General features: G+C 41.1%; 1 protein-coding gene across 4 annotated transcripts in view; it reads left to right on the top strand.

The window, feature by feature from the left end:
- PID1 (phosphotyrosine interaction domain containing 1) overlaps nucleotides 1-22636 on the top strand; it is a 92526-nt gene that overhangs the window by 19317 nt on the left and 50573 nt on the right. The window contains exon 1 of one of the 4 annotated variants that reach the window (XM_085587706.1): nucleotides 382-22129. The exons of the other annotated variants lie outside the window; for them this stretch is intronic. The gene's annotated coding sequence lies outside the window, so the exon portion shown is untranslated. Of the gene's footprint in view, nucleotides 1-381; nucleotides 22130-22636 lie in introns of those variants that run through there. 4 annotated transcript variants of the gene reach the window in all.

The following is a 22636-nucleotide window of genomic DNA, read 5'->3' as shown; positions in this document are numbered from 1 at the left end:
AGCTTTGGTGCTTCCTGCTAGAACGGAGTGCTGGAGGGATGTGCAGTGCTGCTGAGGAGTGCTGGGTGCTTGCTTTTTCGGATAGGTAACAGAGAAAAAAAACATCAGTAATTTCTGAGACATCCAAAGCCCTGAGATCCTCCAGCCAAGGACAAGGCATAGGGGTCTGGCTAGGTCTGGAGCTGGGTTCAGGTTTTGGGTGTGGGTTTGTGGCCCTGGCTCCCCTGGTGCTGCACTGCCATCAGCAGTGCTTTCTGTTGGGATGATGGGGCAGGTGGAACCCTCTCTGTGACATTCTTGATGATGGAGCATCGGTGCTGAAGGCTGCAGAAGGGATCTCACTTCCTGAGATTGGACAGTTCACTTTGATAAAGGAGATTTAGGCATGCAGCCTTATCTTGGTGCATAGGGATAGGCCTTTGAATCCATTAACTTTTATCTTGCCATTTGAGATGGCAATGTAACTTTTCCATGGTATATAAAGACTGTTAGGAAACATTTGTTTGTGACTGACTTTTGCTTTGATCTGGTGCTTAGAGGCTGTTTCTTCATTAAAGAATCTGAAGCTTGGTACTGGGACAGGTAACATTTTCAAAGGGCAATGTTTTAATCTTGTACTTCTAAAATACAGAGTTGTTATGGAAGGGGGAGTTGAACAATTTGAAAGGTTGCAGAAGCACAGGTGGGATCTGCTCTTGCCTTTTCCCACAGAAGGGTGTTGCAATAGTCAGTCTTTTTCTTGTAGCTGTTGAGGTCATATGTGACTCCTTGTACCTGCCCTTCACAGTCCTGCACCTTCTGGCTTGGGAACAGGACCCAGAGTTTCCGGGACTTAACCTGCTGTGAAGACTTGGGATTTTGTTTTCCTCAATGGCCATCACACACAGAATTCAATAATTTCCTTGGGGGTGTCCAGTGGGAAGTGGGGCTGCCTGGTCTGGGAAATAGCCCTGTCAGAAATATCAGTCTTGCTGCATGGTCTGCCAAGGCACAGGGCAGCTTGTCTGGGCATTATGGCCAGCCTGAGACTCATCTCTAAATGAATGAGGTGACTGCCTTTTGTAATCAAGGCTAGTGAAAAGCCCTGGCACTTCAAGACAGTGAAAAATATTAACTTATTCTAGTTAGTGCTTAATAATTCCTTTCCTGAAGCCATTCTCTCCCATCCTCCTTGCATTTAAAATGCTGACACGTTTCAGGCTGCAGAAGTGGTGGAGGAGCTCATCTCCCCTAAAGAAAAGTCACCTTTAAAGAGATGCTGAGCTGCAAGTGTGAGCTGAAGTGAGTAATGGACAGATCTTCAACTGGAAAGAGACATTCAGAGCTGCAGCTTAGAGTTTTCACCCCTGTGACTGGATAACCTCGAGAGGTTTTCTCAGCCTGGGACTGTGCTCCAGCAGGGCAGAGCAGGGTCCAGCTGTGTGGGGCAGTGAGGTCTGTATAGATTAAAATATCTACATGTGTTTGTCAGAAGGACAGAATCTAAGGAGGATTTGGATGAAGTTAAGTGCTATACAATGATGTAGAACTTCTGAGTGTGGGAGGAGCAGGTCATCAGCTGGGGACTTTAGATGTCCATGAGAAGCCTAGCATGGCCCAGGAGCTGCATCTGTAGAAATCTTGCACTGGAATAGCTCACTTCTGGTTGGTTTAAATTACTTTCAGAGTGTATTTTTTTTTTTTTTAAGTGGAGCTTTTTATTTCTCTGTATCAGAAGTTATTCATGCTGCTTACATGATATTTGAAAAATAGCCAGTGCATGGCACCGACCAGGGAAGTGTCCATACCTTGTTTAAGTTTACTGCACTGGTTCTGAAAGTAACAGCCTGACCTTTCATTCCTCAGTTATAGTCTGAGGGTGTTCTTACATGGATGTTGAGCTTCCCAAGATAAACAGAGTGAATGTGGTTTGGCATTTAAATCACTAATGTCATATCAAGCTAGAGAGTTTCAGAAGCCATTAATGTCTACAAGAGATGTTATTTTGTTCGCTTGGGGATAAACTTTGCCCCTGTCTATATGTGGGTTTTGATTTTGGTCCAAATTCAGATTTTGAGAGCGTTGGTATAAATCTAAGTGCCAGTACTAATGCCAGTGGAGTTCCAGTATGTTTCTTTTATTATGACTGAGAAGAAACTTCATGTGTTTTTTTAAAAGTCCAAATGTTACTTGATTTTTTTTTTTTTTTGAGTAGCTTTAATGTCTAAGAGAGCTGAATTAAATGTTTCTGTATGACTTTTTGGAAAGTGTGTGCTGTTGAGGTCATCCTGGACCAGGCCCTAATGCTGTTTGGATAAGGGGCTGCTCTGTATCTGCCAGAGGAACGTCTGTCACGCAGAGTGCACCGCCCGCTCACTTGGGGCTGGGGGAAAACTGCTTTACAGAATACTTATGGAAGTGTAAATATGCCTCGCAGTCACCCAGTTGCTCTCCTCTGGCGGGGGAAAAAGGGAGTTTGTCACAGAAGGGTGGGAGCAGGGCCACGGCAGCTGCCTGGCAGTGGGCTGAGAGCATCACCAGCCCTGGTGCTCCATGGTGGCTGCAGCTGCTGCCCGGCACAGCCCGGGGCCTGACACACCTCAGGAAATATTTTCTGCTTTCAGCCCAAACCCGTATAGCTTATTTGTGGATCCAGTTTGCTTCTGAGATCTCTTCTTATTTTCAGATTTTCTTGTGAAAACGTCTTGGATTTGTTTCTTCAAAGGGTGAAAAATGCCCACTTTGCTTTTTATTTTTTTCAGTGTTTATCAGGAACAAATGTTTCTTATCCAGCAGCCATCATTACAAAACTGAGATGAAAGAGCAGTCTGCCTCATCCTGGGAAAAGAAAACATTGTTTCCAACATGTTCTTACTCTCAAGTCCATATGTGTGCAGTCATAGTCTTCCTCATTTCCCAAAAAATCTGTCAGTTTTAATTTTTTTTTCTTAATTTTTAAACACTTTTCTTGGAGGTTTTTAAATCTGGTCTCCACTGAGCTCTGTAACTTGGTGTTTGCTTTAAAGTGACCTTACACTGCTGTGCCAGCACCATATCTGACTTCCCATGCTGGTTGTAAAGTACTGTAAGTTTGAGGAGCTCTAGGTAACAATGTTAGTCACTGCTAACAATCGCAGCTGTGCTGCAGAGCCCTCAGTCCAGAGTGGTTTTGGCTGTGCAACACAGTTTCCAGAAAAGCTTTTCTTTGCAGTATCCCAGTTAGAAGGTCTCATCAAGCAGCAGTGGTTTTATTAAAGCCGGTGAGTTGGAGCTCTCTGGCTAGAGGAGCAGGTAAAGGCTCCCTTTGCAATGCCAGTGGGGTGGACTGGCCAGGAAGGGAACTGAGATGTTGGGAGCTCTCCAGGGGAATTGGGGACTATTTTCTAACAGGAACAAACTGACACAGCACAATTTGTCCATCTATTGGAGATGGGGAGAAATTACTTCCAAGCATATCAGCACCTCCTAAATGTAATCTGTTTTTCCACTGGGAAGAAGATGGTTTCAGTGCCAGCAGTGCTAAGGTGACTGGATCCTGTGTGCTCTATGGTGACATCCCCCTGGTGAACAGAGCTGCCTGCACCAGAGTAACTCCCCTTGCTTTGCCTGGGCGATTCCCAATACTTGGCATTGTTGCACTCTTTGGCCCTTCTAATTCTTCCTGAGTATGGGTATGAACTAGGAACAGAGATGGTAAAGTCCAGTTCTCCAGTGGAACAGGGAGTTGAGCTGGCAGTGCACATCATTGTACATAAATATGCTGTAAGCTTGTCCCCTTTAAGTTCTTATGTATGCAGTAGTTTGTAGAGGTCCAGCCTTGGAACAAGGCTTTGGAAAAGAGTCTGGAAGCAGGTGCCAGCCTGACAGTGCCATGACACTCAGAGCCTGCCTTGATAGATGTGACCAGGAGCTGACACTCCATAGTGAGAGTTTGTGCCATAAACACTGTGCGGTGACTTGCTGCCATGGCTGCTTGAAGCCTTACTGCACACTGCCTGAAGATCCTGGGTTTGCTTTAGGAAATACTTAATGCTGTTCTGCTTTGTACACCTGGAGGTCAAAAGGGAATGTGGTTTTTCTAGGTAATCATCATCACTTGCCAGCTAATTGTAAGTAAAATAAAAAGGGAAAGCATGGAGTCTGGCCAGTGCTTAGTAACGTCTGAACCAACAAATCTAATGTCGTGTTACTTTTCTGACTTGACTTTACTGAACTTCTGTGGGAGTTTGAATTTTTACCCTAAGAAATTAATCTTCACTTTCACTGTGTAGTTGTTCTTTAGGGTTTCTTTTGATTTTTTTTTCCCTGAAAAATAGTGGGTCAGTATAAAGAATTACTTTGAACAGTGGGTGTGAGATGGCTAAAAGGAATAATAGTTGTAGCTACCAGCACTTATATTATAGATGCTTCATGGAAGTTAACAGTAAAGGATCTAATGGGTAGGATGCTCACTTAAAAGGGTCATATTTACAAAGATCTGGAATGTATATCTCCACACCCAGGCAGTGTTTGCAACTGGAGGGTTGTGTTCTCATTTAGACCTGACCCAGGATCAGCAGGGCACTTTGGCTGTTGGGGAGGCTGCCCACTCCTGCTGTGTGAGTGAGCAGTTTCTTGATTTTCTCTCTTGACTGTTTTGCCCTCTTCTCTTGGAGCAGCCAGGCCTTGGATGCTGTGTGTCCCTTTGCTGAGATGGTGTATGGACAGAGCATGGGTCCTTGCCTGAGGAGCTGAAGAGTTGCAAGGGGAGCAAAATTTTTTCAGTTTCCAACATGTATGATTCAAGCAACAACTTCTTAACCCTGTGTTAATGCCTAACAGCATGTGGTGACTAGTATAGATATTTATTCTTGGTATGTAGCTAGCAGATATGTGGTAGGATTAATGCTAAATTATTAGTACCCAGTTTAAGTAAAATCAGTTTGTCAGACTGCTTCCTTTTGTGTTTTGTTGTTTTGTTTTGGGGTTTTTTTTAATTGGCAAGAGAATCCACAAACAGGGTTCAGATGGCCAGAGCCTCTAGAATCTCATTATCTTAATTGAAAACTGTCACCCTTTGACATTCATAAATGATTTAGCTAGTACATGATTTAGTCACAGGGGAGAAATGGAATTGACTGGTATAACCATCCTTCACTTCTAGATGCTAATGATAAACTACAGCCTGCAGCTCTGAAGAATTAATAGCTCTTGGTTTAGAACAATATTTTTGTATACTGGAACATCTCAATTCCATTATATTTGGTAACATTTCATTCTGGAATACCTTCACTTAAAAAACTGGAAGGTGCTCAAAGAACATCCTCTGATGTTGCTCTTCAGCTTTTTACACCCTGCAGATGTGTTGCCAGTGGTCTGCATCTTCTTCTTTAGAAAAAAATCAAACTGTTTTGTTTATGTTGACCTTTCCTCACTCACCAGAGGAAATAAGTTGTTTAGACAATGTGTGGGGATTAGCTGTGTAATGAACTACCACAATAAACAAGTAATTAATTCTCATCAAAATACATACTGTGCTCTGTGCCTGGGTTTTATGGTGTCTTCTGAAAAGGGAAATATTTTTCTGTCTAAAAAGCATTTCCTACCCAATGACTAGCCTAAAAGAAACAGCCTGAAAATGTTTCCTGGCTGGAGGAAAGGATTGGTGCATTCAGTTTGCCATAGTGGTTAACATCACTGTGTGTTTTTCTAGCACTTCTTTTCCTCAGTTTTATGTATCTACTGTTCATAAATATAGGTACAGAAATTACAGTCTGTCTGAGCCAACTGACTTGATCTTTTCATTTGCTAACGCTGATGCTGGGGTTTTGCAAAGGATAATCTGAGGATTCAGGCTTGGCTTTTCTCCTGTTTGAAATCACTGTTAAAATATTGAACATTTTGCTGCTGGCTCAGGGCAAGGGGGTCATGCCTTTTCTCCCCCCCTTTTCTTTTCCAGGAACTAGATCAGTGGGCAAAATACAGCACTAGTGTATTGAAGGAGACAAGTGGTTGGTCAGTGTGCCTGTTGGGGCTCTGTGAGTGGGGTGTGCTTTGTGCAATTGCAAGCTGGGGTTTAGCATGAGATGTGTTTCGGAGCACAGCCAGTGACAGATGGGTTTTGATGACCAGCTTCTGCCTTTAGAGACAAAAGTGTTTATTTCAGCTTCTAAACCAGGTTAGTGAAGAGACATTAGCAGTACCAGGTGCTGTGCAGCTGTTCATTTGCAGAGCTTAATGTTTTTTATGCTGTTACTGGTCAGCAAAGGAAAGGTGAGATTGGAGATAGTGATATTTACAGAAAATGGGCAATCAAGGCAAACACTCATGTCCTCAGTATTTCTGCTCAGCCTCCCTGTTAATTCAGGTCTTTTTGCTGTTGGCTCCTGGCTTTGCCTGTTGCAGTTCTCCCTGGACCAGCACAGGAGCTTTTGATACTCTGCAGGTGGCATTTCACTGGCATCACTCCTTCTTAGCAAGCTGCCCTGCAAGCTCTCTGATCTACCTGTAGCTCAGGAGGATGAAATTATTTCAGATCATGAGTATCTGAGTTTTCCAGTACCACTTAGTTGTTCCCAGTCCTGCTGTTTCCCAGCACTGCTCAGCAAGGTCGTGTTGTGTGTGTTTCCTAAGCAGGGGCTTCCTGGGCTGCTCTGCAGCATGGTGGTTTCCTTGGGTGACTTGACACTGAGGTTTCAGTGTCATTTGGCTGTTGTATCATACTGCAAATGAATGATTAACTTGTCTGGTTTCTTTGCTGATTCCCGGCAGAGCTGTTTGCCTTCTTTCATGTATCACTTTAGTCTGACCTCCTCCGTAGTCTGGCATTTCTGTAGTGCCTCATTTACTATAGATGTGTGATTACATGTGATTTTCTGTCTTAAATTGTTGCTTTTTTAAGAGTTAGGTTTTATCCGTTACTCTTGCAGACAACATCTAAAACTGTGATTGAGGTGCTCGGAAAACTTGGAGGCAAATGAGAAGATTCCTAAATTTATTCACCCCTTGAACTCCTTCAGCTGTGATGGTTTCCATACTAACAGATATGTTACCACTTTAGGTGATCAAGGGTCAAAGCAAGAACTTTAAGGATGGTGAGCTCTGTGATACCAATAGCCAGATTAGACAGCCCCAGTGTTTTTTCAGTAGCTGTGTTCTCTGGCAAAAATAGATCTGAAATGTTTAGATCCTGTAAACCTGCTCTCCTGAAGTGCAGAACAATCCTCAGTAGTTGCACCTAAAAACGGTGAGCCATTCATGCCGCATATACTCACATATGAGCGTACTGCCATGAAATTATCACAGAACTGGAACTAAAGCAAGCTGAAATGGAAAAGCCATGCCAATGGAAGTAATAAAAAGAAGAGTCATGCCCCTAAAAATGCTGCAATGTAATTGCTATGAAAATCTGCATGTATTTACAATAACAAAGGTCTCATTTCTGCAAAACTTTGCCATATGTGTATTTTTACGTACTCTGAGCAGCCCCCGGTGCCCACAGGCCTGTGCTCTGTGAGTAAGGGACTGAGGCCTTGCTGAGTGTTCAGTGTTCCAATGCACATGGATCTTTTCCGGAATTGAAAACATCTTTTATTCTGTGGGCTGAGCTGGCAGCCGGCACAGAAGGCAGCCTGCTTTATGTTTATCAGCCCGGGGAGAAGTCCAGTTCTTGTGAGCATATATCTCATCTGCCAAGAACACCAATAGTAACTTAACTATCTTCCACCCTCTTTTTTTCTTTTTTTTTTTTTTTTTCTTTATTACATAAATATGGCCATTCAGGGAAGCATTTAATTCTTTAAATATGGTGAGGAAGATATGAATGAATTGAGGGTAGAGTTTTAACCTTGTGATATCCGAAGCTTTGCTGACGGATGGCCATTGCCAGTGGCTGGATGCTGTGTGAACTGTTTTGGGAGGTGCTTCTGTAGACTAGCTCCGAGTAGGGAGTCCCATCTTGCCATGCTCTCCATGCCCCTCAGCACAGTGGGATGCCACTTGCATGATTAAACCATTTTGGGGTACCTGCAGAGGATTCACATATGGACTTTTTTTGGGAAATACTGCCCTGTGCTTTCATCTATGTGGAGTATATTCAGAGAGAACAAAGAGCCTGGTCCTGATCCATTCATTAAACTATTCTGTTCATGTTAATTAGTCTAATTTAAGTTGTGGTGTAGGTATGTAAAAATGGCCTTGATCATTTTGGGCTTGGCTGAAACCCTCTGATTCAAGGCTATAAATAAACTCCTGGCAGTGAGTGAAAGCCGAAGGCCTTTTGAAGGGTCTTCTCGGATGATTCTTGTGCCCGTGTGTGGAGAAATGCGGGTGTATGAGAGGTTTCTTGAGTAGCTGAGGAAAATATAAAAGCCTGTAATGGTGTGTTTTACCTTCAGAATTTCTTAGCTACTAGAGTTCTAGGAAGAAAATTTCTTGCATACATTTTGGCAGCCCTTTTCACTAACTGAATACCAGGTTTATTGCTGTATGAACTTGATAATTCGTTTGTAATCCGTGCATAGGCATTTCATCCTGGTGGTTTTCTTGCCGAGAATAATTTGCCTTTTATTTGTTGAGAATGTTTTTTTTTAGTGAAAACAGGACTCCCATTCATGATGGGCACAGCAAATGTAGTAAAACACTATCATAGCTGGGATTTGTTGTACGCTATGGATTTATGTCAAGAATGTTAATGATTTGTTTATGAATAAGTGAGCCTGTAGTATTGTGAAACACTATCTGGCAGGGCTGCTGAATGGACATTTTGAGAGCAGAAGATTCTTCAACTGAATAAACTGTAGATATTTGTGTGTCTCAAACTACTCATAAGTAAACTTATGTATTTTAAGCAGAAGTGTTTATTTAATGCATTGTCAATGGTGCTCATCTGACAGATATATATGGGCCACTTGATAACAAGCAAAGAGGTGATTAAGTACTTTTTAAGAGCAGTTAATCTTCTTTTAGTGGGCTTTAGTTTAAAAGTAAGGTTTTCTTCCAGAAAGCAACACAGAAAGCAGAGCATTGTGATGTTTGCAGAGTCAGAGTGAATCAGCAAGGTACTCTGGTTTTGCAGTGTCACACTTGGATGTAGCACCCACTTGAATTTACTGATAGAGTCACCACTCGGTTTCCAGTATGTTGTACAGTCCCAAACACACACCTTCCTGACAGGGGCTTGGGATGGGTTTACTGCTTTCTTCTAATGCCCATTTTCTTGGAAGATTGGCAGAGGAGGTGGTTCATTGCCATCTTACATGAGCCCAAAAATCAGTTAATTATCTCCTGTGTGTTAGGAGTACTTGAGGGAATAGAAACACAGTCCCTCAAAATAATAATTTGGGGGTTAAATTGAACCTCATCCCAGGCAATGATTCCTTGCATTGCCTGTTACAATTTGCAAAGTCAAGGTGTTGGATCTTGTCAGTGATATGACAAATCTACTGTCCAACAGGACAAAGTGAGAGCTCTGTCACGGTTTTGGACTCCTTAGTCAACCTAATATGGGACTTCCCATGCTAAAGCAAAAAAAAAAAAAAATTCCAATATTTATCTTCTCTCTAACTATCCTTCCTCTAAAGAGTTTTATAGCTGGTTAAATGGGTTGTCACTCAAGTGAGATTCATGCATTTTTAAATGTTGCTAAGCCTCTTGAAAAAGATGATGACGCTGTAGCAGGAAGCTTTGCAACATGGGGGGCTGAGCCCAAAGCAGAGGGACTTCAGGGCTGGATTCAGAAAGTGTCAGAGGCTGTGGGTGTTGTACATCCAGGCTGCCATGTGCAGGGTGACTTAACTGCCTGATAAATTATGACATTTCTTGAAGTAGTGCCCTGTACTTTTTAATGAGCTGGGCTATCAGCTCTGCATCAGTGGATAGTTAAAATGAAGCAAGAATTGCTTTAACATTAAAACTGTGCCTGGAGGCCTTCTCTGAGAAATTGCTTATGATTATTAAGTGAATATAATACAGTAAGACAGCCTTCCTTCTTTGCTGTTCTTTTTTCATACCAAGTAAAGTTTTGGAAGTTGAAAAATGTGCAGATGGAAAGTAATGTTTAAATGGGAATGGCTTTGAAAGCTGTGCTCTCTCCCTTTGAATGGGAATAGGGAGAAGAGGTAAGTCACAATATATTGAGATGAAGCTTTTATAGATGAATTGAATTTCCTCTAAATATGGTTTGATCGTGTGCCAAACAGAAAAGAGGCTGAAGGCAGAGCACTTCATGTGCAGAACTGCAGAAGAATATCTTCCAAACCAAATGGGCTGGGCCAAAATGAACCTTGCATTCCTCATTCCTTCTGCTGTGCATGCACACTTAGAGCTAAAGAACTGGAAAGGTAGCCATCCTCTGTGAGAAATGATGAGGAAGCAGCTGTGGGGGTCAGTTGGGCTGGCTACAGCCTGAGCAGCGACGGGGCAGCAGCACCCCGGGGTGATTTGTGCGACCTGAGGCAGGTCAGAGACCTTGCCATAGTTATCACTGAGATTTACCCGTGTCCTGCTTATGTTATTTCTGTATTTCATGCACAATTCTGTGCATGTTGCTGACTCTGTTTTCAGAATTACGTCCCGTTTCTTCCCCAGAATAATCTCTGAGATGGTGTTTCAGCAAACAAATATCCCCCCAACTCCAACCCAGCAGCACACATTCAGGGATGAAGGCAAGGAGGGAAGCTCGGTGGGAAGCTGATGAACTGATTTGTTCTCTAGATAGACACTTGCACCCTTTTCCCACTCAGATACCACACTATTAAACACTATTAAATATTGGCAGCTTCACAGTAAACTGCATTTGTGATTTCTCTACTGTGTAAGCAGAAAAAGCAATCCCAAATCTTTCAGGAGTGGCTTTACTCTGCCAGGTTGGGAACATCAGTGATAGCCACCAGTCTTTTAATTTCTGACTATAATGGTGATAAAACATGAAAGTGGAAGTGCTCATGTTGTTGAGCATGAGTTGGAACTAATCAGCTTTCTGCAGATGCTACGGGGAAAATAGATCATAACACATAGCCCTGTTTCATGTGCTGGTTGAAGCTGTTCCTCTTTTAATCTTTATAGAAGGGAAGGTATAATATCATGGTTTTCAAAGGACTTCTACCTGTATTTAAAACAAATTATTTTTTTAAAAAATCTGTGTTTTAGCAGGTGCCCTTGTCATACATTTTTTCATTGTGTGTCAGTCAAAACCCACGGTCACCCTGTGTGGATAACTGCAGCATACACTCCCCTGGCCTGAACAACCAGCAGTGGTGGTAATTTGGGTTCCTGTTTCTGCAGGGAGTTGCTGTGACTTCAACCTCTGATTTTCTCTGTTGTGCTGAGGATGACACTGAGATGCAGTGATAGCCAATGAGCACTTCAGGACAGGGAAACAGCAAAACTTGGAACTCTTGAATTGTGGTGGTTGCTGGATTGCACCCAGGAGGGAACTGGCTTTGGTGAATGATCAAAGGTCCCCTTCGCTCATCAGCTGCTGGGAATGGAGCAGCCAGATGTTTATGTAGATGATTGTCTTGTAAAAATGTAAAATTGGCTTGTGCAAATAGCTGTGCATGCAAAAATTGACTGATGTTATTTCAGAGCTTTTCTAATGTCATCTGAAAATCTGTTCCAGTCAGACAACCTGGGATCCAAAATTGAAAAAAATCAAATAAGGATACCTTCTGTTCCTCAAACCATCTGACACTAAAAATAATGCAGTTGGATTAAAGGTTGGTCTGTAGGAGGGGAACTAGTGGTGATTAATTGATGTGGAGTTAAAGTCCCCTCTGAAAAATCTGTGACTTCAGTTAACAACTTGCCCAAGACTTTCCACTTTTGAGGTTATCTGTTTCAAGTTTGCTTCTGGACTGAAATGGCATACTTTCTTTAAAAATGAAAATATTTTACTTGTGGTGGTCTCCCAAGTAACTTACCAACAGTACAAACATTTTTACAGACTTTCCTCTAAATAATGGTAATGCTTGGAAGGCAGGAAAACAGCCATCTGTCATCGAGCTCAGAATTACCCCTCAGAAAGAGAAATGTTCATTTTGAGTGTTCAGCTCTGACTACCTTTTGACTTCCCAAGTGGAGACCTAGAGGCAAAGCCTTATTTTGTGCCCACGTGGAATGTTTTGTGCTGAACATTCACGATTAGGGTGTAGGCAGAGCAGCTTTGCAGTGGGCAGCGTTTGGGATCTCAGCAGCTGTAATGAAGCTCTGAGGGAAGTGTGTGGTGGTGAGGCACAAGTCTTGTGGAGCTGTCACGTTGTGCCCTGGCTGCTGGGGAGCTCTGCTGATAAATGCTCTCCACAGCGCTTCCCTTCTGAGCAGGGTGTTCCATCAGACTGGTTGGTCTTGATCCTCCCAGCCATGGACTTTAATTGCTTTCTAAATGACCCTTGCTTTCCAAACATAAGAAACTGCATTAAACATGGAGATAGAGTTACTTTTCCTAAAAGTATTTGTAAAAGAAGGAAACTTCAGAGATTCCCTTGAAAAGTCTTCTGTGAATTTTTCATTGCAAAATTGGGGCTGACCAATAGAGAAGTGTCACTGGAGATTCATAGTGAATCCCTGTGTACTTTCATCCATCTGCCTCGTATTTACAGGTTGCCTCTAAATTGTTTGTTTGTTTGTTTTTCTTTTCTTTTGGCTAAATTACTGTTCTTGACATCAGTGAGTATGGCTTGGAGATCTTTCAAAGAACTGTATGGCCATTCTGTATGCACATACCTTAGATAAGCAGAGATGAAAAGCCATCAGCAGGGCTGCAGCATGAAGAATTTAATGAAAAAAATGAATTATAAGATTGATGACCCTTGTGCTTAGTGGTCAGAATGCAAGTAACAAGAGCTGCAAATCTGGGCAGAAAGACTTGCTATAAAAAGCATTATCTCAAGATTAAGCTGTAGAGGACACATTTTTGCATGATAATCTACTGGATTTATTTTGACACTTATTTATTTGTGGTGGTGGTTATGAAAGTGGAATTTTTAGCAGTCTCGGTATAATTATAGAGGACTGAATTTGTAAAGCAGCTCAAACATTTAGCATCAGAGTTGAGTATTTTCTTTCAGCCAAATATATGACTTTTCTTTATTAAAAAAAATATATGTCTTGATACTTCTTTCCTCAGAGGAATGACTAATAGATATTCACAGGATTCAATACTTTCATATTTTATCAGAGGCCCCTAAATTCTTTTATTCCCTTCTCTTTCAGGATAAATCATTTAGATTTCAGCTGCATCAAGTTTGAGAAGAGCCACCTTGTCAACATCTGCAGAGCTACAACTCTGTGCCTTTTGAGGGTTGTTGGAATAACTGCATCACTAATGCTTCAAAGTTAAATTGAATGGGGCAGAGGAGTAAGACAGTTGGGAAATGCTGGGCAGGCACTTAATTTATTTTAATTTTGTTGGTTCTTTCACATCTTTTAACTAGCTGCATGACACAGGCAGACAGGGGTCTGTAAATGTAGTGGGTATTCAATGTATTTCCATCTTGTATTATAGGAATGTATTTTATATCTCTATCTAGAGAAGCTCAGGGCTTTAACATCCCAGGTCTCTTTCCTTGGATCTTGGTGTTGTATATTACTTCATTTGTTCTAAGCTTAAAACACATTAAAACACTGCTTGCAATAATTGACAGAACAAACACTTGATAATAATAACCCCTCTCCTCCCCCTGTTTCTTTTGCAGCTTCATTTCTCAAAGTTGAGCCCAAACTTGAAAAGACAGGGGTTTTTTTCAATGCAAAACTATTTAGGTTTTAAAGTGGCTGAGAATGGATTGAGTTTGTGGTGGTAAGCAATCAATGGATGGGGGGAGGAAAGTTGAGACTGTACGGAGAATGAGGATGTTCCTCTTTGTTGCTGAATGGAATTCTTTATTCTGTAGGTTTTTTGTGTGTAGGAACTTGTAAGTCATTGCTGTGTTGAAAAAAGTTTGGAGCAGATTGGACAAAAGTGAGAGTAGAATTACTGGAAACAGAGGAAGTAGCTTTCACAATGTAAAGAGGTTGAATGATGATCCTTGTACATGCCTGAAGTCTTCCCATTCTGCTGGTCTTGCTGGAAGGGAACATTTGGATAATTTCAAACTTTTCTGTTTCCTTTAGTTAAACAATGCATTACTTCCATCATTCAGTACACTTAATTTCATTGGCAATGTTGAAGTATAAGACCAAGACAATTACTTCTCTAAGATGTGGTAGTAATTCTTCATAGGTGCAGCTAGTAGCACATGTAAAGCAGCAGTAAAGATAAGGGTAGTTCTGTTCCGGTTGGATTTCAGATTGTTTTGCCAGAGATTTCTGTAGAAGTAGGGTTGTTTTTTTCATGGCATATGAGATTCCTAAAGACTGGGATTTGGTTATGAATGACCACGTGTTTCCAGAATGGAATTACTTGGAATGAGTTTGTTTAATGGATTGTGGGTTCCTCCAGAGTGACGCTGCAGTGCCTGTGTGAGGAGTTAGCTCTTTTTAATTGGTCCCATATGTACTGGCAGATAGTATATTAACCATGCCTTGAGGGGATAAGGGCATCTGGTTAAATCTCATGGTGCATATTTTATTTCTTTTCTGGAGGGATTTGCTTTTTTTCGCGTGGTTTTTTCCCCTCCTTCTTTGTTCTTAGAACTGTAGATATGTATATATATGTATAACCACTAGCGTTTTGAAACTTAATACTCAGCTGAGGGATTAGTTAAGCTTCTGCAAAATTATCTGAACTTTGCTGACAAGTAAAGAGGAAGAAACAGAGATTTTATGGAGAAGCTGGAGTTTCTGAGTATCTCTGAGTTTGAATGACTAAATTGCAAGAAGTCAGAAGCTTAATATTTGTCTTGTCAAGTGCTAATGAATTGTTCTTTGAAAACCAGAAAAATGGAAGCATCAGAAAAGATTATTACTTCTGGAAAAACCTTGAAAACACTATGCAGATTTAACCTTTTTATCTGGAGGATGTGGATATTGGAAGGCTGTCCTACCCATGGGCCCTGTTGGCCTTAAAGGGGAGCAGCATCCTCAGCCATTTTACTTGACTTATTCTGAACTGTACAAAGCAGAGTAATTTAGCATATGGCTGTTTTGGCTCAGCTTAACAAGTAAGTTAGTTGCAGGAGAAACAGGAATGTAAATGAGTTGGTCTGATTTTTCTTTTGTAAAGGTTTCTTGGTGCAAATCCTGTCAATTATCCAACTCCAAAGTTTTGCTGAATTAATGAGACTCTTTGTAGAAAGGTATTTTTGATCACTTTCTGTAGATCCCTTATTTCTCATGTAGAATCTCTAGTGTACTACTTTTATTCATGGCTTAAAGAAGTAGAAAACCTACTGTGTGAAGTTGCCCTGTGGTAGTGGCTATGTATCTGCACTGCAGTGGGACCCAAATTTCCTCTATATTTTGCATTGTCTGCTCAAAGGTTTGTATAGCTATAATCCTGGCAGAGTTCCCCCACGATTAATAATTTGGTGTTGGAGGTGGGAAAGGAGTAGTGTTGCAGATGAAATGCCTGTGAGTATAGTCAGGGCTGGGGAAGTTCCTTGAGATGGGACAGTTGTGCTGGCCAGACACAGCTCCCTGGGGATGCTCTGGGGCAGGCACTGATGGTGCTCATGAGGATGCGTGGTAGGAGGGAAGGCTAAAGCCACCAGGCTTCTTCATCCTTTGCAAGGGCTGATGAAGGCTTCCCAAAACGGCTGACATGCTAAAGATGCAGGTTCATTCCCTTGGAAGTGGCTTGTGTCCATGGGAAGTAGGAGGATCCCTTCTCAGAGACGCTCAGGAGTGCGAGGTTTAAATCTTGGGGGTGGTTGTGACCCAGAAAAAGCAGTGCTGTACATTAGCATCAAAGAACTTGGTGATAAAAAAAAAAAACAAAAAAACAAAAAACTTTAGAGGAAGGAATGGATGCTTGTTATTTTGCACCTCTCAATACAATAATTCATTAGACCAGAAATTAATTTGATTTACATTTAGCAAAAGGTAACCTTTTTTGTCAAGAATTTGTGCATGTTGTATGTCCATAGTATTAAACAGTGTTACTTGTAGCATATAATCAGGGCAGATTCCATTTTTGTAGCACGTGCCTTTATCACCCAGTCTGTATCCCTGTCTCAGAAACAAAGTCTTAGCAATGCAAGAGAGGTGTCACTGAACTACATAGCTACTTACCAAATTATTGCTTTATTGCAAAAAATGAAGGAGTGGCAGAGTGAAACATTGGTTTTGAAAGGGCTGCATTGCAGAATGCAGTGGCTGTCTGGCAGGTATTGTCTGAGATGGGCTTCTTGTGCCAGGCACAGAGTGAGGAGAAAAACTTTTTAAAGCATCCTCTGACACAGACATTATTGGAAAGCCTCCAAGAACAAATTGAAAAAGCAACAGCTGCCTTCATGCTGCAGGATTCCATTGTTTTAATATTGGGCCAACTATACCAAATAATACATGTACTGGGAACTCATGTTAGGAGAAAAATATGTTGGAAAGCAGCTTAGGGGTCAGCTCAAAATCAAAGTGGATGAACTTGACATATCTATGCTGCTGCGTGTTCTATTTTGTTCTTTCTTTTCTTGTCAGCTCCTATTTCTTAATTTATTTCTACTTTTTTCTTTTTTTTTTCTTTAAACCATTACCTTGTCTTGGACTTGTATTTTGACTGCCATTTGTCCTGAAAAATGCTGGAGCTGATAAATTCTTCTGCTTTCACTGAGAAATTCTGGCATCTTTGAAACTGTAATCTAGTTTAAAATTCCAGAACTAGTTCAGCTGTGACAAAGTTATTAGATTTTGAGAGTTAACAGTAATTTCTGGGGCCAAAATTTTGGTAGTAGTTACTTATGAGAACAGCTCTGTTGATATATTGGTCAAGGTCTTTTTATGCTTTATTGATGCGAAAAAAAATGTTCTGTTATAAAATATATATGCCATGAACACCAGGCATTGGAACCTACAGCTTACTTCTAAATATATTTAACAGTCATCAGTAGGTAAAATACTGTAAAAACCCAAATCTAAACAGTTATATTTAGATGTTCATCTTCTAACCAACATGCCTTTGACCTGGGAATTTAGCCAGTATAACATAGAGACTGATGAAAGAACATTTTACTGTGGTACTGTGACTCATGTCTTAGAGAGGTTTTATTTTCATGATCTTTTATTTTCATGATTTTGAGTGTCCTGAAATATTGACTCCCTCCTTCCTACTGTGATGTGGATCTCTGTAGTGAGGCTCTATGTTCTGAGCAGTTGTGACTGAACTGGGAACTTGGTCTCTGAATATCCTGTCTTAGATTTGTTTAGTTTGACTGATGATGGAGAGATGTTAGAGGATCAGTCATGAAATTCTCATCTGGCTCTGAAGTTCTCTGTAGTTTGGAGGGTGTTTGTATCTGGGACTGTTTTGTTTGGGCAGCAATCCTGCTGATCGGAATCGCATAAGCTTGGCAACAGAATGGGGGCATTCAGCCAGAGCAAACTTGAAGTACACAGGGTCTGAGAACAAAACGTTTCACATGAATTAAATTGTGAGGAAACTGAAATTCTGTAAACTTTTAAGAAAACAAGGCAATGTGAGCACTGTCACACAGGCAGCTGTGTGATCACAGGTATGGACAGGGAGTGCTGGTTCTATTTATGAAATCTTGATAATTATGTGTTTTTAAGAGATACATCTTGGCACCACAAGAAAAGGGAGACCCCCAAGAAATTGATGTCAGAGTGAGATGGAATAATTCTCAGTACTTGCATGCAAAGATCCAGTAGCATCTTCGCTGGAAGGCTTTTTGACACTCAGCTGATTTTGGTGTCCTATGTACTTTATAATGCTTTTCTGTCTGCAGTCTTGCATCCCTTTCATTATCTATTGTTTCTGTATACTACAGGTTTTTCCATCAGAGCTTTATCCTTGGCTCCTCTATTACCCTCAGTAATGGCAGGAGAAGTCAGGAGGGCTCTGCCTGGCATCATTTTTTGTAGTGCCGCCTCTCCCAAATCTCATGCCCTGCTTGCTTCGATGCCATCTTGCTCCTGCTGTTCTTTCATGAGGATTAGAGTTTATCCTGTCAAATGCAGATTACTCCTTTCTGTGCCCAAATTCTCTGCCACCCCATCTCTCTCCTATGCTGTCTGCTGGGTAGGGTGGAAGGAGCACAGGGACATGAGGGGGGAAGTGGTGGCAGGCACTGGTTGAGTCTCATGTGCAGCCATGCATGGTCATTGGACGTGTGGAGAGGGGGAAAAAGTTTGGTTGGTTTTGTGGTTGGTTTTTGTTTTTGTTTTGTGGAACATTTCCCAGATACTTTGTCCCAGGATTCTTGTGGGTGCCATGCCCTCAGCCCACTGAGTCATGACAAGTTGTGCCATAGGCCTGGCCAAGCTCCTCTACTTACAAAATGTATCACAGGGTGCCTGCAGGCAAGCCTGTCTTACCACTTCTGCATGTTGCCAATTTTTTGTGATTGAAAGGTGAAAATTCAGGCATAATTATATGATATGACTTTTCACACAAATAGCATCTGTTACCTGAAAGAGATTGAATGGATTTGTTTTGATAAGCTGGAAAAATATAGATTTTGAGATACTAGATGATATAAGATTTTAATAACCAGATTTCTGGAGCTGGATTTGTTTCAAGAAGGCTGCTTGGGATGGATCATCTTGAGTATAGTTGTAATGGTCTTGGGTTTGTACATGCCAGTTTTGTGTTACAGACCAGGCTGCTGATGGGATGATTTCTGACTTTATCATGATAAATTGCTTCCATCCCTTCTGTAGTGAGTTTTATTGCAGTGCTCAGTACAATGTTTATATGAACTGCTAGTAAAGAATAAATAAATAAAGCATGATATAGTTTAATATGGGGGAGGGAAAGCGTTTATATTGTATTAGCAGTATTTGTTTAACAAGAAATGGATCAGAGATGACATTTATCTGTATTGGACAGATTGGCTTTAAACACAACAAAGCATTGAAATGGATTAGTTTTCATATAGATCAGAATGCTTCTTTCCTTGCTGAAAAGCTGGAGGCTTGGGGTTGGGTGGTCCTCAGCTCACAGCTGTGCTCGTGTAACTCATGGGGGAACCACAGTGCTAAAGGTCTGCTGTGCTGTCATCTCCTCTTGTATAGACTGGACATGCTGGTAGTCAGATTCCACTGGGAACAGTGGAAAAGGAACCGGTGAAAAGGAACCTTTGTACTTTTTAAAATTCTCTTGCAGCTCAATTCACTTGGTTGTGTCTTTCTTCTCCTAGGCTGCTTTTTCTTGCTGTGGGATGCTATTGAAAGGTTCTGGGCTCATTTGAGACTAAATGGGTTTCAGAGGTAGAGAGATACTTGTGCTGAAATAGTAAATTATAGATGATATTTTTGAATTTCCCTTCATCTTTTGCTGATGCACTAACATGGATTTCATCTGAGAATTACTTTGTAGGTGCTGTAGAAGGATGAATTGCCCAGAGGACTGATTCTTGCTCTGGAAGATCCCTCTTTCAGAGTCTGAACTTTTAGAATAACTCTTTTTCATAAGTAAACATCCTATCATTTTTAGGTTTGGAGTCAATGTGCATCTTTGGCAAAATTGGCTGAGTACAGGTCATCTGGAAATGTGATGCCATTTGATGCAGTCATGTGTTGATTGTAATGCTGATGTTAAGGGAGAATGGGGGATGAGGGGGGATGAGGGCTAAGGTGCTGAAGACTTTTCTTTCAATCACCATGTTGCAACCCAGTCAACCTGTAAAATGTATTTATTTTGCTTAACTCCTGTTGCTGGATCACAGATTACAATGAGTTACATTCCCCTCTTTCTTGACATTTATTTTTATACTCCTATCCAATATATAACCCTTTCTTAGATTTTGAATTTGGGAATAAATTACCTTTATTTCCATTAGGAAAAATAAAAAGTCTGCTAGGCTTGGCTGCTGAATACTCAATGTTGTGAGCAGCAGTGACTGTTTTGTCAAGATCTGAAGATAAAGAGCATTATTATTACAAATTTCAGTGCATAATTTTCTCTTCCAAGTCATGTTTCTTTGCATGGAATCATAGTTATTTTCTCCAAGATATTTGGCCTGAGTTCTGGTAGTGACTGCATTTTTGCTGACAAACTAAACCAAATGCTGCTAATTTTTAGTTTTAACTGCAACAGAAATTGTGCCTGAGCTAAATATGCAGCATGTTGAATGTTCTGAACTAGTTAGTCTAGAGCCAATGTGTGACTATTGAGCTGATAACAAAATATACGTTAAGCAACACAGAGGTTCTTGATTCTTGCATTCAGTTAACTGGTAGCTAAGTGTACTAGTGATGGCAGGGTTTTCGTTGAAATAGGGAGCACTTTGAGGGTCACCAAGGAAGCAAGAGGCAGTATCTCTGTAGTAAATCTTAGCCAGCTATGGGTTTGGGCTACCAGTTATGCACTGTTTGGTTTTCTTCTGCAGGGAGAAAGGATAACATTAAGATGAGTAAACTAAGCAAAATAATCTGATGGAACTTGAATACTTGAAAAAACTATGGTTTTGAATTAAGATAATTGTCCAGTGTTATTATCAACATTTATTAAATTTTGCTCTGAATGATATAATGTTCAGCAACTAGTAAAATACAATGCTAATTACAGGTCTGATGCTTTCTTTGGCATTGAAGATATTTTCATTTGTTATATTTGAAAGAAATACAAGGAGTCATATCAGTAGAACCATCTAAATGGATAAAGAATGAGCAATGTGTAGTTTTGAGCTGTTGGTATAATCATGCTAACTAAGAATATCTTCTTATGATGAATTTCTGTAGAAGAGCCACCAAATGAACCTAGTGGGTCTGGCACATGAAACGTGAATGGTATAATGTTCCCTGAAACATTGTTCACTGGATTGCCAAAGTCATGCTTTTCAAGAACTTTGTGAATTTAAAGCACTTTAAAGAGATATTTCGAGTTCACAGCAGTAGAGAGAAAATGACTCTTCTCAAAAAATACATTGGCTACTGTTATAGATCAGCTTTTGCCAACAGTTTCTGCAGAAGATGCCAGTTTGGAGTGGAAATCCAAGAAATGGGTTCAGGAAAGCACTTTATCCTGTTCTTGGCTTAAAGCACGTGAATAATCCCATTGACTACCCACGTGTGCTTCACTGCGACTGCTCACATAGTGAAAGTTAGGCATGTGTTTAAATAATGTGCTTATTTGGGGGCTCCCTGCATGATGTCTGCTGGCAGAGACTTGATTTTCTTATGGCAGCCATCAAATGACCTGTTCAGGGAGCACAGTGTGGTCTGCATTAGCCCTGTGGGCCAAAGCAAAGGCTATTTCTGTGTCCGCCCCCAGTCCTTTCTGCACTTCCCTGGCAGCTGATCAGCTGTTTGCTGCCAATTGTGCTTTTGTGTTTTTGGCACCCAACTGCTCCAACTTGCTGCTCATGCAAGTATTGAATTGTCTTTATAAGGCAGAGTAGGCTTTTTCTTGTTTGAGATTGTATGTGTGGTTGTTATGACATGAAAAAAAAGATCATTGCTGTATTTTCTTCATTTTGGTCAAATTGTGCCCTTTCTGTCAGTAGTCCCACTGAAGTTTATAGAGATGTCAGCAGAGTAGAACAGCCATTTTGCAGGTCCAAGCTCGCTGCTCAGAAGGGCTAAATGGAGTTGTTTACATCTGTTGTCTAATGGAAGCACCATTCTTTACTGGAGAAGCCCTGTAAACAGATCATTTATGGAAATAGAGCTCTTTCAGGATTCAAGGGAGGGAAAAGTTAAATGCTAGGACAGGTTCTTCAACCCGATTATTTCACAGCCATTATCTCTGTTGATCCAAAATTGGCTCACTTGGAAAATAGTACGACTTAACCTTAATTTTCCGTCTTTTTCCATCTTTTCATTTTTTCCATCTCTTCCTTCCTCTCTCATCCAGTGCATGCACAAGACAGCAGCAGAAAGCCCTGGAGGTAGCATTTCCCCAGGCTTGAAAAGGGATTGTTTGCAGGGGAAATCGCTGTGACCTGTGCATAGCTGGGCCTGAGCTCCAGCAGCCTTTGTCTTCTGTGTTTTATTCTCTTCCAGAAATACAACCTCAGCAGCACGTTAGCAGACCTAGAGCCTATAGGTAGAAGCAAGTCAAGCTGTCGTAGACGGCAGTTAGTCAGTGGGATCAGCAAGACCAGGACTGCAGCTGGTAATCAACGATGCTCCTTTAAACACAGCATCTCAAACCTTCCACTTGCTTTGTACTCCCCATGGCTCTTTACCTGCTCTTCAGCCTTTGCTAACAGTTCCACTGGAGAGGCTTAGGAAACTCCAAACAAACAGCTGTTAATTGCAATTTAAAGTAAAATGAAGTAGGTTTTCTCAGTCAGTTTAGCAATCCTGGCTGTCAAAGAGCTCTGTTATCTTCAGAAACATATCAGAGAATATTCTTTAATGCACAATCATCTTAAATGATCATACATTTAAGAGTACTTTTTTTGCTGGAGCTGTGTTTGGGGAAGTGAATGGGGTAACGTGTAATATGAGCAGATGAAAAATAGTATGAGTAGAGCGCTTCACTGGGATGAAAATTTGAATGCTTGCACAAACACCACAGAGGTCCTAAAGTGTTGCTGTTAACAGGCTGTAACTTCATGTGTGAAATAGGTAAGCAAGTACTGCTTTCACAGACTGTTAGTGTATATGCCTTGAACAT

This window comes from Lonchura striata, chromosome 9 (assembly GCF_050655825.1).
Source record: "Lonchura striata isolate lonStrDom1 chromosome 9, ASM5065582v1, whole genome shotgun sequence".
In the NCBI taxonomy this organism is placed as follows: Eukaryota; Metazoa; Chordata; class Aves; order Passeriformes; family Estrildidae; genus Lonchura; species Lonchura striata.
The sequence above is the reverse complement of the archived record's forward strand: the minus strand, read 5'-3'. Positions and strand labels throughout refer to the sequence as shown.